A 19,015-nucleotide genomic window follows, 5' to 3' on the forward strand; every position below is an offset into this window, starting at 1 on the left:
CATTCTGGTATGTAGACTTTCAATGGAGTTTTTAATCTCCTGGAAATCTGTTTGCATCTGTTTTATGGATTCCATTTGTTTCCTATATTGGGATTCCATCATGTTCCTCAGATCCTCTATTTTTTAATCTGTGTCCTCTCTAGATTTATTAATCATGTCTTGCACTATGGGCACAATCTTTGCTGTTATCTGAGAAATTATTTCTGATTTCATTTTTTTCCAGATTCTCTTTTGTTGCCAGTTCAGGGAGTACAGGTGGTTGAGTATTAGATTGTTCCATCTCGTTTCCCTTTGGGTTTGATATAGGTGATCTGGAAGTCTGTTTTTGAGGCTTGTTTACATGTCTTCTCATTTCCATGGAGGGGTGGGTGTGCTGCTGGTGGCCATGCAGCTTACCTCCTCTGCCTTAGGAGTGGTCAGAACATTTTTTGTTAATTGCCCTCATATCTCAAGTTTTGAGATCTTTTTCTTTACTACAGTATTTTGAAAATTGCTTTCTTGTTTTATCCTCTATACATCTTAATTTGTCTTTCTTTTCTCTCTATTTTGTATTCTGATTATCTTTTTGGATAATGTCTTCAGCTCTGTTTTCCAATCCATTAATTCTTTCTGTAGCTGTGTATTATATGCTATTGAATCCATTTTAAAATTTATTTTAACTACTAAAATTTATTTTAACTATATTTAACTAATTTTCCATCTCCATAAGTTATGTTTTGTTCTTTTAAAAGTCTGTTTGGTGCTTAATTATGTCTTTCAGACTCTCCTCTATTTACTGAAATACATTAAAAATACTTGTTTGAAAAAAAATGCTTATTTGCTATTTGTGATTCTCATGATTCCAGTATCTGAAGTCATTGAGAATCAGATTCTGTTGTCTGTGGTTTATTTTGGCTCTTGTTCATAGTTCCTTGTTTTGTGGGTTTTTATTTATTTTTATTTTGTTTTGTTTTTACTGGAAGCTGCCCGTTTTTATAGGATGAAGCTCTCTGAGGTTCTTCCAATGTGAATTTGCACTTGTTTCTATCACGTAATTTAGAGCACTAAAAGTCTGGTCCCCATAAACTGAATTCTTACTTTGAGGTTCTTTAGAACATTTAGTTGGGATGAATTTGTGCTCCATTTAATGTGACTCACTTATGTGGATTATTTCCCAATGGAATTTTTCCCCTGTACTTAGAACCAATGTTTAAAAGTCATTTCCCCTTCAGTGATTTGGAACAGGCTTTATTGTTTATATTTCATCCTTATATTGAGGGTATATATATGCCTTTGGGATCCTTGCTTTGTGAGCAAGGTTTCCCACTGTACAATCCATCTTGGGAGGATTCTAGGATTTGTACCCTCTTCCTAACCCTATACTGGGTGTGACAACCAATGCTCAGGTTGAGCCCTTTTCCTTAAGTCCTGGGGGGCTTTCACAACTAGTGCTCAGTTGATAAATGTCTTCAGGGTGGACAGTATTGACTATACTGTCTTTGACTTTCTGGTCTCTCGCCTTCATTTTTGTCCTGAATATAATTTATATTCTTGCTAGCTCATGACTACATTTAAGATAATTCTGTTTTTTCCCAGTTTTATTTGAGTAGAAGCAATAAAAGTCTGACAAAGATGTTTAAATTTCTGTTGGTAATATTATTTGATTGTATTTGTAGAGAAACCCTGATGAGTTTCCCCCTTCCTAAACTTGGATTTGAGATTTTCTGTGCCCAAATATTGTTGATTACTCTTAGAACATATAAGTCTTTTGGTTGAAGCATTTGGCCACCTGGAGGCTTGAGCTTTGCATCAAATTGAGCGGAAGGAAATGAAAAGAAACAGATCTTGGTATAGAGCTGACTGGGGCATTTTATTGATGCTCTACACATAGGGATTTTAAAACAAGCAACTCAGACTTTAGAAATCATCTGGAAGTTTATTGTGAAAGTCTCTTGGACATGAGTGAGATGGTATCTTTGTGGGATTGGGGCAAGATTTTAACTAAAGGGACAGGCTGTTCCTGCCCTTTCCTTCTGGAACAGAAAAGATGAGTGGCCTGGTGAGGGAAGAGTCTGCCCCTACCTCATCAGTGTTCAGGAGGAGGAGGACTAGAAAAAATTGGGCTATATTCAGAGAAAAGTAGTATTAGATTCTCAGTGTTCAGGTATTTGTTTTTATTTTTAATCTGGATACCAATAGCCATGATTATTTTGTACTTTCTTCAATGCCCAACTTATTAAACTTATGTATCTAAACAAAAATTTTGAAACATAGTATAATTTAAAAAATTTATGAGCACATTAAATCTATTCTATGAACAACAGGTTTAAGTAGCATTTTCATTGTCATCCTATTTTTCTTCTTGTTAGGATTTTGCTATATCTAACTTTGATATCTTCCTCAGGTTTCAATAATATCATTTTGATATTTTTCTGGAATTTTAGATATTTTAGAAACATGGAAAAAGGAAAGAAGAAATTTTTCAAAACAGCTGAAGTTTGAGGCCAGGGATTTAGCTCAGTGGTTCCGGTGCCTGCCTCGAAAGTACAAGGTCTGGAGTTTGATCCTCAGTACAAAAAAAAAAAAACCAGCTGAAGTTAAAATGGTTGTATCTTCCAAAATGATTCATACCTGAGTCACTGGGCATGGATTGAGCTTTTCATCCATAACATTTTTACATAAAACAGACTTTTAAAGTTCAGAGTTTCACGTAAATTTCAGTTTTTAATATTTCTTAAAATTCTGTACTTTAATATTTGCCTGACCAACAATGCATAATCTAGTCCTTTGTTATTTTGAACTATTTATCTAGTATGTGATCATCATTAAAGACTTACATTTTTATTTGTATTTTCTTATATATTATAACCTTCAGAAATTTCATCTCTTGGGAGATATGATTCTACTCAGCTCTCTCTCCTCTTTAGGAACTTGGGTACTTCATCATCTTGGAACACAGGGATGGATGTTCTTTCACCTTGGTTATTATGAGTAATTCCCATGGTGATAAACTGTTGGGCCACACCTTTTCTATCTGGCCATGAAGGCACTAGACCAAAAGAAAAATACAAAAGAAAAAAGAGCGTGTAGGTCAGGCTTAAGCTTAAGCAAAGATACATGCATCTATTCAATTGATTAACTGATGGCTTATGATGTGATGTTTAATTATTTCTTTTTGTCTTACGTTTATCTCTGAATGCCTTGCTACCCTCATTTGTATTCTCTGGGGCCCAAATATGGGAGGATATTATCCTTCCCCACTTGGCAAAGATGGTGCCAAAGAGTAACTGCAGTGTCTCATATATTCTGTCATCCCCCCGAGTGCCCCTTCCAATAAGCAATCATCCAAAGTGAAAACTCTTATCTGCTGTGCCAGTGCAGCTTCAGGTGGAGTCCTCCTTTCAAGCTAGTTATTGTTCATAAGCTCTTTCTGATAGAAATTCTGCAACAGAGTAAGACGTATAGCTCAGTAGTAGAGTGCTTGCTTACCATATATAGGGCCTTGAATTTGATACTCAAAACTTTAAAAAGAGAGAGAGAGAAAGAAATTCTGCAATAGCCTCTGTCTTAGGACCTCACATAGTTTAGAGTCTATATATGTGGGGACAACCAGTAATGTCTAAAGGAGTTTGAGAAGAGCTGAAACTTTTGAATAGTCTTGAAGGAAGAATAGGAGTCATGAGACAGCCAAAAAAAGAAAGAATATTTCTAGCAGAAAGAGCAATGATTTGAGAGAATACGGCCAAGGTGAGTATTTACCTATAATGAGGATTTAAGCTGCTTCCTCTTCTGTGTTCCTTACCTGAAATGTCTTCCTCTTGACTATACTGCTAGACAAGCAGATATCCTCCCTTGATTGCATGGCTGGCTCCTGCAAATAGGCTTCTCTTGCTCTGCATCTCTGCCAAAACAAATATATCACTCTGTTCACAGAAGAACTACCTGGGTGGTAGACCGCAATGAGAAGATTTCTATGATGACACCAGGGTGTCTCTAGATTTTGTGTTTATGTTATAGACAATTTAATATGTTGATGGTAGATGCAGTGGGTAAAAGTGATAACATTTAGACAAATTGGCCCAGAGCTTGAATATTTAAGTTGTGAGTGTTCTATCTGCACATCAGGAAGGGTTCCTGAACTTAGATAAGAAAACATTGCACTTGTGGGAGGAACTAACTGTAAAGTTGAGAAGTAAAAAGTAGGAATAAAAGACAAAACTATGGAGATGGTAAAAAGCTCAGTGGTTGCAGGAGGTCAGTGGGTAGGGGGAAGGGATGAACAGGCAGAGCACAGAGGATTTTTAGGACAATGAAAGTATTCTATATGATATTATAATGAAGGATTCAAGCCATTATACATCCTTTGAAGTCCATAAAATGTACAGCACCAAGAGTGAACCCTAAGGCCATTTGTGAACTCTGGGTGGTAATGATGTGTCAATGTAGGATACTTTCTAACCAATGTAGAAATAAGTGTGGCCAGGAAATAAATGTGATACCTTCTTCTCAACTTTGTGGTGAACCAAAAATTGCTCCAGAAAGTAAAATCTTAAAAAATGCAAATAAAGAAGGGGTGAAAAACTGGGGTTAGTAATTCAGTTTATCAAAGCAAAACACCACAGAAATTTAGGCAGCATCAATGGCTTTGTCACTAATAGAAATCACAAATATTTTGATATCAAATTGTAGTTGTTTCAGATATTCTAAAATATTGTTTTTACTTATCACTACCTTGAAGTTTTGCTGTTATCAAACCATTTATAGTCTTAGAGTCTACAGATATTCAGTGGTTGAGCTGGACAGCAATTGGGAGCTTTCTGCCTAGTAGTGATTCAGCCACCAAATGTTGAGGTTAACCCAGGCATCTCTGTTGCTTTTCAGTATTCACTTATCAATGCGTGGCAATTTATTCACATATAGAAGCAGGTTAGATAAGACCTATCCCAAAGTTTAAAGTTCTTATTCATATTAAAATCAACAGCCTTCACACTGCTATCTTTTAAAAGATAAAATTTAACTTTAACTTGCTGTGTCCCTTGCTATCTGGTGTATTAACAGAGAAGTTCATATATTTACTAGATCACATCTTAAATTTTATTATTTTGCTGACAGTATTCCACATAATAGGTTTCCTTTTTAACCTCCTTATTCTACACACTTTAAATCATTATTCTGACAAGGAGTTTTATAGACACTACCAAAATGCCAAAGGTTTCCACGATACAGAAATACTTAAAAGCCTCTGCTTTATATACTTAATCCCATCTAGTTCTTCTAAGAGATGGCTTCTTTTAACCAATCAACTAGCCTCACTGTGCTAGTAGCTGTTGAAGGAAAAGTGGCTGTCTCCATGTAAGCCAGGTATGTTGTAGGTAGACAGGGCTGTGGGCTGCTCCTGGCTGTTCACCTCAGCATAAGACACTCCCAAGAGGAAAGTGAATCTGGGAGATACGGGAATGGTAGAGGCCCCCTGACCTTCTGCCCCAACCCCACACATAGATTCTCTTCAAGAAGTCATCCTATAAAAGGATTTAGCTTTTCTTTTATTAAGGGAGGGGACCATTTCCACTTTATACCTCTGTATCTCTCTCAGTAGCTTAGTGGCTGGTTTTCCTGGTAGTACTTTCAACACTACCAAGTCTCCTGCAAGGCAATTACAATTCCTTCTCCTACAGAGTCCAGAGAGTTTCTGGACTCTCTGCTCCCAGTTGCCTTCTCAAAGCAGAGCTTCAGGCAGCAGTCAATGCTAATTGGACAGGGCTGGCACACTAGTTTAACTTCTGTATTTGCCACCCTCTCCTCCAGGCTCTTCCTAACTTCCCTCAGAAGAGGGAGTGGGGTAGTCATATCCTGCTCATTCTCTAAAGTACTGTCTTTCCTGAGGTGCTCCACTTGTTAATGTGTTGTGTTTCCCTTCTAGGTAATATATTTCTATTTGAAATACAGAGACTGTTTTAATATAGAGGAATGACTCCAATGCTAGAAGTTTTAATAAGTCAAATGGATAGGAAGGCAGCATAGTACCACAAAGAGCACAAGATTTGGCATGACAAGCACTCAATGTCAGCTTACTTTTTTGCTTGTGCTGAGTGTGTCCTGATTACCTAGCACTGTGGTAAATATCCAAAAAATGTTAAGAAGTGGACTTTTTACTAAGAAGACTTTATTTATACAGATGAGATGATAATGAAACAATCTTTTACTTTTCTGCATATACCATTATGTTGTAGGGAGCAGCCTGGCCAATACAATTGATTTAAAATTTGGAAAAGAAAAAAAACAAGCCAGCCAGTTCTCTGCAGTGTAGTCCATGCAAGCTCAAAGCAGCATCTGAGTTTTTTCACTGAACTCTTCTGAGTATTGGAAGGCAGACTAAATACTTCACTTGCTGCCCAGCAACGTGAAGATGGAAAACACATCTTTTGATTAATTAAAAGCAAAAGGTTGGAACTACTTACCTTTCCATTCTTTAATTAACAAAGCCCACAGGCCACATGAGGAAGTAATAACACTCATTATGTTGTGATGAAGGACTGTGATGATGAGTTGAGTCAGATGGGACTCCAGGCACGACTCCCTCAAGGCTTCCCCGAGATGGACCCCGCATGCAGGCAGATCCTTACTTGTTGAAGAATATCTCGCCAGCCCCGGCACATGCTTCTTCAGACAGTGTTTCCTTTTGCAAGGGAAAGAGGAGCCCTTGAAACAAAGGGTTTTATTTTAATTAAGCCTCAACATCCTTTGTAGAATTTCCTTTATTGAAAGAGCCCCTCCTTTGATTTGTATGGGTTGGTGTTAGTCTTTGGAGCAACAACAACAACAAAAAAGATTGACTCCCTTGCAGGTAGAACTGTCTCTTTGGAATAATCAAAAGCCATATCAGCTGACTTGCCAAACAACAAATTATTTTCTGATTGTCCCTTAAATCTCTCAGGAAGTACCTTTTGGAAGATAATCTCCATTTCTCATGCCTTTCTCACCATCTTGTGTGCCTGTGGGTGGTCTCAAGAAATCTGAGGAAATGACAACCACTTATTGTACCACAGGTGGGACACCCCACCCCCAACACTTCCTCCAGGATCCTTGGCTCTACTGCCCAGAGTCTCCCAAGTTCCTCTGCCTGGGTAATTAAGCATTACTAAAATTTGTTGATCAAATATTGTAGCTTTCTGCTCAAGGGGAAAGTGAGCTTTAAGATATATTTGCTAACTGCAGTGGCATCAGTTAAAATGAGAGAAGAATAAAATAGCAGGGCAACCTCCCATTCTTACCTTCTGCCCACCATGAACTGTTTCTTCTCTGTGATACCCCTCTGCCATGCCACCCTGCCCTGGAGCCTGCCAATTATGGACCAAAACTGCCACAAACTGTGAGCTATATAAACCTTTCCTCCTTTAACTTTGGGTGTTGGGTATTGTGTCTCAGCAACAAGAAAAGTAACTAAGACATACACTTTTTTTTATTAGCCCTCTGAGGGAATATCTTTAGAAAATCCTTGCTTTTTTGCATGAAGTTTTCATTGACAAAGTTTGATTGTATTATAAAGGCTATCTTTTTATAGTTAAAAAGTACAAAACAAACTTTTACTTACACTTCCATTCTTGTTTTTTAAGAATGGAGTTATTTAGTCTTTGCAGGCAATTTAGAAATTTTTGTGGCTAATTTTCCATGCCATGTTTCAGCTTGTTGTTTTATAGCTCTTTGAAATACAAAGTTAGCAGTAGAAATATCAACCTGTCCATGATTATAGTGGACAAATAGCAATACTATCATCTCTGTCATTGAAAAGTCTCATGCTGCTAAAAACCTGAATCTGAATTATACAAATTCCTGAGCTGAATTATACAATGTTTTAAAACTAGCTGAAGGAAACTTCCCACATTCCATGCTGTAGATGCTTGTTTTCACCAACATGAGTTAGCTGCCTACATGGAAGCCCCAAAATATATTTTTGGTTTCTTTTAGGTCGTGAGATACTCTGGGAGGATGTAAGAAGCTCTGTCTCAAGCAAACACACGTGGGGTTGGAAACTTGAAATCTCTCTTTAAATCTAGGATCTGTTGTCTTAATGTGAACCTGTTTTATTGGCATTGCTTTGTCTAGTCCTCCTGAATTCACCCTGTCATTTCTCTAACTCATTCTCATAGCATGCGGTCATCTCTCCAAAATGCCAATCTGATTATGTTTACTAGTTTTGTTAGTTTAGGTCCTCTGAGAAGCACGTGACATGACAGGATTAGATATACAAGGAATTTACTGAGGGGGAGGTAGAGAGGCTGAAGGTGTTCAGTAGGACATTCAGACAGATATTCACCTTGTCCTTGTGAAGGACAGAGGGAAGGAAGAAAGATTTGGTAGGAAAAGTGTCAAATTGCAGTGTGGTTCTCAAAAAGTTCTACATTTCTACTTCTGGATTCATCTTGGATTCCCCTGCATCACCTTCTGAGTCCCTGCACAGGTGACCCTTCGATTCTTAGAATTTATCAAAATGCTTCTCACTCCAGGGTCTTCCCATGTCTTATTTTTATTTTTCCTTTTCACTTCAGCTTTCCAAGATGAAAACAGCTAGTCCTTTCCTTCCCTTTCAATCTATACCATTGGTGAACTTAAGGCACATGTGCCGCAGCAGGGTGTTTGTTATCATTGAAAGCTTTAAAATGTTCCCCATCACTGATCTATACTGTTGATTCCTAATCTTGGCTATATTAGAATCACATAGGAGAGCTTGAAAAAAATCCTGATGCCTAGGCCACACCTCAAATAAATTAAAGTAGATACTGTAGAGGAGGAGGATATTCAAGTTTTAGTAATTTAAACAGGAATGTTACAAGGAAAAGTATGATTAGAAGCCAGATGAGTCATACATCTCTTAAGTTATTACAAGAATTTAGGGCATAGAGACATTGGTTGATGGAGATTATGATTATGGAGCACATTTTCTGAATACCTCAAATTTGAATTTAGGTAAAAGGATCAATAAGCTTCAAATAATCCAGTGAACAGTGGTATGTATATGTGAGAAACATCAAGCATGTAACAGGGTCCTGGGTAAACTGGATAACTCAGAAGAACAGATTCTTAAGGTTTTGGGAAAGAATAGCCTAGGTCTATGTAGGAGACTTTTGGGGAGAATGATATAGAAAATTAGATTGGAACTCATTATGGAAAACCTTGAATTCAAAGTCTGGAGCCAGGACGCCTATAAGATGTGGGGAGACCTGAAAATTTTTGAGTTGATGAAAATTTTTGAGTGTATCAATCAACTACTCTGCCATAAAGAAAGTCATTGGTAGGAAAATGGTTGCACCTTGAGATCATAATGTTAAGTGAAATAAATCTGACACACAAGCTTAAATACTGCATGGTTTCTCTTCTACGAGAAACTCAAACAAAGAGCAAGCTAAGAGATGAAGTTAGGGAGATAACTCTTTCTCAAATGGGAAAGGGATCAAGACGGAGGGAGGTGGGAAAGCAGGGGAGAGAAAAAGGATTAAAAAAAGAATTAAGATGTGTTACATACATGTGCCAACTCCACATAAAGAATTGAAACATTGTGTACTGTAAACATGGACTAATAAAGATTTGAGGGTGCTCATAAGTAATAGAAACCAATTCTTGCTAACCTAAAGGTATAGGGGGCTACTGAAAGGATATGGAATGTGTTTTAGTCTGCTTTCTGTTGCAGTGACAAAATATCTGAGGATATGTAGAAAAGAACCTTATTTAGCTTGCGGTTTTGGATTCAAGTTCAAGATTTACCGCGCTCATCTTTTTGACCGTGGTGAGGCCCTCAAGGTGAATAGTATCATAATGGCTGGAAGTGATAGATTACACAGTGAGACAGGAAACCAAAGAAATTCAAGGCCAAGCTTGTTCATTTTATAATAACCCTACTTTTCAGGGAAGATTAGAGGACACACATCACTAGAAAGCCACCATCTTTAGCTTGTCACATCTAAGTTTGGGAAAAGAAAATAGTATAAGTTGAATGTCACAGACAGCATAGGAAAAAAATAGGTCACAAGGGCTGGGGATTTAGCTCAGTGGTTCTGGTGCCTGCCTCGCAAGCACAAGGTCCCGAGTTGATCACTGGTACCAAAAAAAAAAAAAAAAAGGTCACAAGATTAAATAGGTCACAAAATTTTGGCCCAGGAAATTTATAAATCTTATGTAAGTTATGTAAATCAAAAGAAAGGAAACATTGTTTCAGCACATAATGGACTGATTGAGAAGAAAAGCCAAACCAATTAAGTGTCAAAGTATTTTTCTCTTTCCTGAGTCCCTTTAAAGTAAAAGTACATAGCTTCCTACTTCTCCAGGAAGCAGAGCTCTGCCAGCAAGCAGTTATTCTGTCCAAAGCCCAGAGCCCAGTTTCTTGCTGTCTACCACAAAAATTCACACTTCCTTGGAATGAACCTAGAAAGGAGAGACCTAAACTTTTGTATTCTCTGGCATATTGCAGTATTTTGAGTCCATAGCAATGAAATCATTGCCTTGAGTTATCTGTTAATGCCTTTGGCAAAACATTAAGCCTGGAAAGTCATCAATTACAAAAGAGAAGAGGCTTGAGTGAAACATAAAAATAAATAGTAAAGGGGAAGTTGGACAGGCATGAGGAAAAGTTCTCAAGATCCTGGGACACTGCTTCTATGTAGTAGCCAACTCTGGTTTGTAAAATCTAGTAATCAATTGTAGGAGACTTGGAGGAAATGCCAGGCCAGGAATTCATCAATGCCATGTGCATATTGCTATGCAATGGTCACCAGCCTTGCAACTGTGTAAGGCTGGTTAATGGCTTGACGGGTTTGTGGACAAAAACTCTTTTTGTTCAAGGTGAAATATGCAAGGAGGAAAAGACCACCTCTCATACTTCTCCTTGTGATGATGCTTCAGGAAGGCTGTTAAATTGGTGGATTTTCTGAACAGGACTTTTGTGCTTCCTGCCTTCCTGGACAAAGCACTCTACAATATGAGCAACAGAACCAAGGAGACACAAACACTTTCTGGCAAAAACAACTTCTAGGCTTTTCCAAATTTGCCTGAGATCGTGGGAGGAAAGTAACATGAGAGTGTAGTGGAGCCATCCAAGAATTTATTAAAGGAGACACAAAGTTCAGCATGAAATGAAATAAATATTAGTGATGACAATTAACTAAGGGGAAAATAAGTTCCAGAATCCGTGAGCTACTCATCAAATTAAAACTGGTTTGGTCTCTTGGACATAATAAATAAAGGATGATTTTAGATCTTCTGTTGATAGAAATTATTACATAGTATTTGAGTTCAAACTCTCTTAAGTTCAAATTCTCTTATATCCTATAACTTTCTATATAGTGGTTGGTGGATACTGCTGTGACAGGCAGCAATGACATAAGCGTAAATCTGAAGCTTCTGTTTCATTTATTTCAACCACAGAATTTGAGCACTGGAAGGAACACTGGAGATTTTCTAGCAATCTGTTCCCATAATTATTCAAAGAGAATAAATGATGTTACACAGTTAAAGAGTAATGAAACAGGACTTCTGGATTCTGCTCAGGGTGTAGGAAGCTGGAAAGAGCACAATTCTCACTCTAATGATGACAAAAAATGTCAGTTTCCAAATTAACAATTTTTAAAATATATACCTCAGAGCACTGCAGTCTAGAGACAATCAACTCATTTGATATCTATAGAAAAGCAGGTGCTTTCTAGGAGAAACAAGACTCAAGCTCTTGTTTATAAGGGTAGATACCACTGGTAAGTAGAATTCAGCTAAAATTTTTAACTACAGCTCAAAAGTGGACTAGCTAAAGGGGCGATGTGAATTTGGAGCCATTCTGAGGCTCTTCCCCAACAGAACGCACTAAGGGCTCACAGGGAAGATAGGGGACAGAAGAGAAGTTTGCTCCTGGTACAGCTCTGGGGAAGAAAAACAGCTGCCTCTGTGGGAAGGACATAAATCTACCTCCCCATCTCTTATGTGGAACAAACTCTTAAATCTACAATGCTGCCTTTAAAGAACCAGGAAAACACATTGCAATTGCAGTAAGGGAACTGAAAAAACCCCTCAACATCTGAGGAAGGGACAGGAATGTGAAATGGTCTCAGAGATAAGGACTACAGTGCCTGGCTAAAACTGGGAGTAGGAAGAGCAGCTGAGCTTTTCTCCTTTACCACCCTTACACAACCAGGCTAACAAATGTCAGCTAACAAATCATGGCACTGACATCAGGGAAAGGGGAAGATGTAAAGCTAAATGTAGAACAGACATTGAAAAAACATTCAGTGAACTAGTACATACCCTAAACACCAGGGAGTGCTATAGAAATTTAAAATATGTGGTGGCACACTGAGGAACACTGTAATAAGAAGTCTGAAACTCAAATCATGACAAGATTGCTTTTACCCTCCATTGCAGAAGGAGACATGTCCATACACAGCCATTAAAATTTGCAGAAGGAAAAGAAGACATAAAACAGTAGAGGGTAGTGGACTAGCAGTCTTAGTTTCCACTGTCCTATATCGGCTGTCTACATTTAGAAAAAAAAAAGACAAAGTTACAAGAAATATGGGGGATAAAAACCTCTGGAAAGGGGCAAAATAATCAACAGAATCAACTTCAGATATGATGCAAATGTTGGAAGCTTCAGTGAGTTTAAAAGAGCTATGATTAATATGTTAGTGAAAAGGTGAAGAATATGCATGAAAAATACAACTAAATTCAGCAAAAGATAGAAATAAAAAATCAGAGGAAATACATAAATCAAAATCAGTAACAAGGGTGAAGAACTTTTTTGATGGACGCTTAAACTTGAAACAGCAGAGGGAAAAATTAGTGGACTTGAAGATAGAAATTACTCAAATTGAAAAAGAGGACAAAGTAAATAAATAAAATAGAGCATTTAAGGGCTCTGAGGCAACATCACATGTTCTTGCCGAGATTAACAGTGACCTAAAAGTTCACTTTGAGCAGGATTTGATACTGTTGGCTGATCCTTTTCCTTGACAAAGTTCTTCATTTGGTTTTGAAGACTGAACATTCTCTTCATTTTCTTTGTACTTCCCTGGTGGTTTCTTTCAAGTCTCCTTCGTGGTTCTTTCTTTCTTTCCAACCCTTAGTGTTGGAGTGATTCAGGACTTAACCCTTGATCCCTTCTCCCTTCTACAGCCACTGCCTTCCTGATCTTACCTGTCCTCATGGACTCTCATTTATATATCCAGTTCAGTTATTTTTCTGAACTTCAGAATCACACAGCTTGCTGACATATCCTTTTGAATTTCTAGAAGTATTTTCAAAGTTTATAGGCCTAAATTACCTCATCACCGTCCCCACGAGGTTGGTCCTACTCTAGTCTTCCCAGTGTCAGCTGTGGGGACTTCATTCTCCCAGTTGCTCACACCAAAACCTCGGCATCATCCTTGATGCCAATCTTTATTTCACATCCCAATCCATCAGGAAATCCCATTAACTCTGCCTTAGAAATTTATCCTGAATCTATCCTATCCTTACCTCTATGGCTCCCCTTCTGGACCTGCTTGCCATTACTCTGCCTGGTTTATTGAAATATCGTCCTAATCAGTCTCCTGGCCTCTACCCTTCAGAACTCACCCCATTTCAGCCTGAGCTTCAAACCACAGCCAGAATGGAAATTTAAAACCAATCAAATTATGCCATTTCTCTATTCAAAACTACCCAGTGGCTCCACATATCCAATGTAAAGCCAATTATAACATGAGTTACAGTCTCCTGCCAAATTCATATGAAGTCCTAATCCCCAGGACCTCAGGATGCAACTGTATTTGGAGATAGTGCCCTTTAAAAGTTAATTCAGGTAAAATGAAGCCATATGGGTGGACTATAATCCAATATGACTGGTATCTTCATAAGAAAAGAAGATTATATTATGAGAAAAGGAAAAAATGGAAACAAAGTCTTTGTAAATAGGGACGGGTGGAGGGGGTGAAGGGATGGCAGGGGAATGGGGAAAAAATAAGAACCAATATACATCATGTAAAGGTACAAGATCCCAATGATGAATGTAACTGTATTGTATACCTAAAATGTACCAATAAACAATGGAGGGGAAAAAAAGAAGATTATAACACAGATAACACATAGACCTCAGGATGACTGTTTGAACACACAGTAAGAAGGTTACCCCCCAACCCCATATGCCAAGGAAAGGGCCTCAGAAGATACCAAATCTACTATCACCTCAATCTGGGACTTCTAGTCTCCAGAACTGTGAAAAAATAAATTTTTGTTGTTTAAGTCATACAGATTATGGTGCTATTTTTATATGACAAACCTAGGAAACTAATACAAAGGCCAGAGTCTTTCAATGGTCTATAAGGACCTACCTGGCATCATTTGGTGTCCAGTTTCACCTTTCACCTCATTTTCTACTCCTCTTCCATGTTGTTCCAGCCATAAGGTGTTCTGAGCATTCCAGGCAGGCACACGGGCTTCAAAACCTTTGCCTCTGCCATTCCTGCTATCTTGACAACTATTCTTTCAAAAATACAAATGGCTAACTCACTTTCCACTTTCAAATCTTTGCGCAAATGTGGGTTTCTTAATGGAACCTACTCTGAAAACTCCATTTAAAACTTCCATCTGTCTCCACTCCCTACACTGGTATTTATAATCATCCTTTCTCTGTCCTGTTACCTTCTAGTGTATTATATATAATTTACTATAATTTATTTATATTATTATAATATAATTCATTATACTTATTTTGCTTAAAATGTCACTTGTTCTTTTAGAGACACTCTTCCCCCTTATCTACCTGGCTCTGTGCCCTGGGGACCTGTTATCTATGGGACGACTCAACAGATCTCCTTTGTTCTGACTTCTAGGTGGGTTCTAGGACAAGAAAAACCATTAATTAGTGCATAGGCCAAAAGAGAGAATTTGGAGTATGTTTCCCTAAATTTTTATGTCAAAGTTTCTCCAGGGAGAGTAGACTGGTCAGCATAGTGTCTTCAAGCAGAGAAAGCTCCAGATCTTATACAAAGGTTTGGGAAGGTAAGAAATGTGAGATTTGCAGATTTTCCAGGGCTCAAGTGGGTTGGCACCACCTGCAGAAGCTCTGTTGGTGGGCAAGACTGTGGGCTGGTTGACTCTCAAAGGCGCATTTCCTGGAGTGAGTCTGTCCCTGTTTACCTGACTTTAAGAATGAGGGCCTGATAGTCATTAGTTAGCAGAAACATCTTTACTGAAGTGAGTTTTTGTTGATCACTTCAACAGGTTCTTGTGTCTGTTTATTACAACAATCAGGTTTTTTCTAACTTTGAGGGAATTCTTCACTTCTCATCTTCCTATCATATTGTGGTTTGCTCCTTCAAGCCTTTGTGGTCATGGCTTCTTCCATTGGTTAGCCTGAGTGTGCTTTACCATGTCCAGTAGTCCTTGAATTAATGCATTCTCACTGTTTAAATGTGGCATCTATTTCCTAGAGGAATCCTAATTTGTCTTTGTCTTTCTCTCCCTGGTAGAATGTAAGCTCCAGGAGGGTAGGGATTTCTTTCACGTCTTTTGCTCACTGTTGTATGTACGTGCCTAGGACACTGTCTGGCATATAATAGATACTCAATAAACATTTGTTGTTTGATGGGATGCTTCTAGAATTCTAGTCAGATATAAGTTCATACCTCTCACTCCATACTTTTTCTCTTAATTGCTTCATTTTTCCTCTTATTGGTCTCTGTAAATTTCTCAGTATACTCTCCCAACTTGTATTTCTCTCATCAACTTTGTTCAGGCCAGAATTGATGACATTTATTGGATTCTTATTTCAATGACTATATTTTCATTTTATTTCTAATTATTCTTTTCATACATATGTGTTCTGATTTCATTTCTGGCAATAGTGCAGGTAAACTATGTATACTAATGACTGTTTTAATTTAAGTTTATTGAATGTGTTGTTGGTTGTTTGTAAGTGACAGCATTTTATCCTCTTAGTCTCAGTGAGTTACATAAAAACTTTCTTGCTTTTCCCTTCCCTTTCTCTCTTCCTTTGCTTCCTTTATCCCTTCCTTCTTTCCCTGCCCTCTTCCCTCCCACCTTTCTTTCTTTCTCTTTCTTTCTTTCTCTTTCCTTTCTCTCTCTCTCTCTTTCTTTCTTTCATCCTTCCTTCCTTTCCCCCCCCCCTTCTTTCTTCCTTGGTACCAGGGATCAAACTCAGGACTTCACACTTGCCACTTAGGTACTCTGCCACTAAGCTAAATCCCTGGCCCCCTCTTTTCTTTCTTCAATTCTTTCCTCCCTTTATTCCCTTCCCAAAGATCATAGAGCAGAAAACTTTATTAAGTAGTCTTCTACTACATCACTTTATCTTTTGTACTGGTATAATATTGCAGTAGATGGACTAGACCAAAAGCAGATTCTCAAGTTGGAGCATCTTAGGTTTTATTTGATATTATGTCTTTTTAGGTCAGGATTGAAAGGCATGTGTACAGCTATAATGAAAAAATATATTTTATTTACTGCTGTCAGTCAGTACCTTATATTCATACCTGGTTCACTCAGGTTATAACAAAACTCTCCAGTCAGTTTTTAAAATATCAAATAGCAATTTAGATCATGAAGCAGTTAAGCAAATGATTTTTTTCACTGCCATAATGAAAATAGTGTATTGGACTTGGAATTAAGCCATCTGGTTTGAGAAATAATTCCACCCCATAATGGATATGTGCTTTGGGCAGGTCACTTGACTGCTTCGAAATTGGATTTTTCTTCTTAAATTGGGGCCATGTGACTTCAGAACTATTAGAACTGAAGCATTTTTTACCTGTCATATACTTCTCCCATCTTTTGCCAGGTGACTGCTGATGTTCCAGATGGAAGCGCTTCCATCAGCCTGTGTCCTTGAGTGATAGTGCTCCAAAGGACATGTTTCTTTCTCCAAAAGAAACCTATGTGGCATTACCAAGAAGTTACCTTTCATTACTAGGTCAGTGAATTTTTGATTTTGGTTGTTATTGCAACACTACCTAGCCCATACTAACTAGTATAGGGGCAGAAAAGGAAATAGAAATGGAAAGAAACTATAAGAAATACAGAGAATAATATTAGGATAAAAGAAACTTGAACCTACTTATATAGGCTGAAGAGATGGAGCTAATAGAGAAGGAATGTGTAGGAGAGAGGGTGGGAGATCATTGAAGCATTAAGATCCAGAAAAAGGAGAGAAATTCACCTGTGACAATGAATCAAAAGACATAAGAGAGAGTACATGGAGATGCTTGTAGATTGTGGGGTAAGATGCTAAGGAGAGTCATCTCTGATCACTCATTTTCCTTGCGAAGTATTATTTAAGTCCATTTGCAATAAGAAAAGTAGGAGTTGAATAAAAAGTACTTGAGCAAGTTGACTTGGTGAAAATTTGGTATAGTTGCTGATGAGAATGAGATAGAGAACTGACCAAGGACAAATCAAGGATACAAGGATAATCTTCACTGGCACTCAGTCATGAGTTCCTAGAGGAAAAGGCTGTATCTTTGGTCCTTTATATTATCAACATCAGGCACTGACACTGCAAGCGCTTAAGAAATTCTCCTCAAACATATGACTGCCAGTTATTTGACCCAGTTTTGGCATTAAATGGCTAGGATTTTCCCCTTTCCCTTAAAATATTAGCTTGTCCTATACCTACTCTTATTTGTTCCCTATAAAAATTATTATTAAAAGAAACAAAAATATAATCCAGTTCCTGCTTTGAACACTAAATTCCAACACACCCAGGAAGCAAATTCACAAATATAATATGACTTTGATTAGATGTGCTTCTCCTGTTGGATCTCAAACTCTTTCATCCATGGTGGCAAATTTCCAAGAGGGAAATTTTTAACTTAAAGCTTTCATCATGTTAAGTTCACATCACAAGCAGGTAATATTGGAATGCCTTTGCAGTGTGAATTACAATTAGCATTCTAAAGAGATGTGAACTTTAAGGATACCTCATGTGGCAATTAAGCTATAGAAGAATTAATAATATGGCTCCATTATTCATAAAGAGCATACATTTTTAAACTTTAAAAATCACCAAAATAATTCTTTCCTGTTCCAACCAGTAAAACAATGAAAAATATATAAATAATAAGTTAAAAATTGTCACCTCCAATAGCCCATCCAGTGGAGGCCATGTTGATAGCTTGATGTGTATTCATTTAATGCTTTTTCTGTTTATACAAATATATGGTACCCTATGGAGGATTTTTTGTTATTATCTTTTATTTTGCTCCTGCTACATGTGTTAGTCTGTACTTGCATAAATAATTAAATAATGTATCATGGATATTTTTTACAGATTGATTATTATAGATGTAATTGCATATTCCAATGTATTATTTCAGTGTTCATGAATACTCAGATTTGCTAGTTTTCTACTGTTTTAAACAAAGGCAAAAAATTCTGAACAGAACCTGGTTTGCATAGGAAATGCTACTCAGAATCAACAAACGGAATCATATCAAATTAAAAAGCTTCTGCACAGCAAAAGAACCAACCAACCAACCGAGTAAAAAGACAGCTTACAGAATGGGAAAATTTTTTTCCAGGTATTCTACAGATGATAGGAGATTAGTTTCTAAAACATATAAAGTACTCAAAAAGTTAGACACCTCCCAAAAAAGACCCAATCAAAAAATGGGCAAGCAAAACAAATAGAAACTTCTCATAGGAGAAAGTACAAATGACTAACAAATACATGAAGAAGTGCTCAACATCTGCAGTCATTAGAGAAATATGAATTAAAACAGTACTGGGATTCCATCTTATCCCCAGAAAGAATGGCCAGCATGAAGAAATCAGTGTATTAACTATTGATATTCTCTTATTATTTTGTCATGAATTTTTGTTTATTTTTCATGAAATACAAAAATTATTTAAAAAGAAATCAAATAATATCAAATACTGGTGAGGCAGCATGGGGGAAAAGGAGCACTTCTACATTGTTGGTGGGAATGTAAACTAGTACAACCACTCTGGAAATCAGTACAGAGATTCCTCAAAAAACTAAAAGTAGAATTCCATTTGACTCAGCTAT

At 37.4% G+C, this 19,015-nt stretch overlaps 1 pseudogene; it reads left to right on the forward strand.

Moving 5' to 3' along the window:
• LOC147823732 (oocyte-secreted protein 4A-like) overlaps window positions 1-19,015 on the forward strand; it is a 55,579-nt pseudogene that overhangs the window by 33,975 nt on the left and 2,589 nt on the right.

The sequence above is a fragment of the Heterocephalus glaber genome, unplaced genomic scaffold, assembly GCF_053883595.1.
Source record: "Heterocephalus glaber isolate CG9 unplaced genomic scaffold, H.glaber_assembly_v1.0 deba00001569, whole genome shotgun sequence".
NCBI lineage: Eukaryota > Metazoa > Chordata > Mammalia > Rodentia > Bathyergidae > Heterocephalus > Heterocephalus glaber.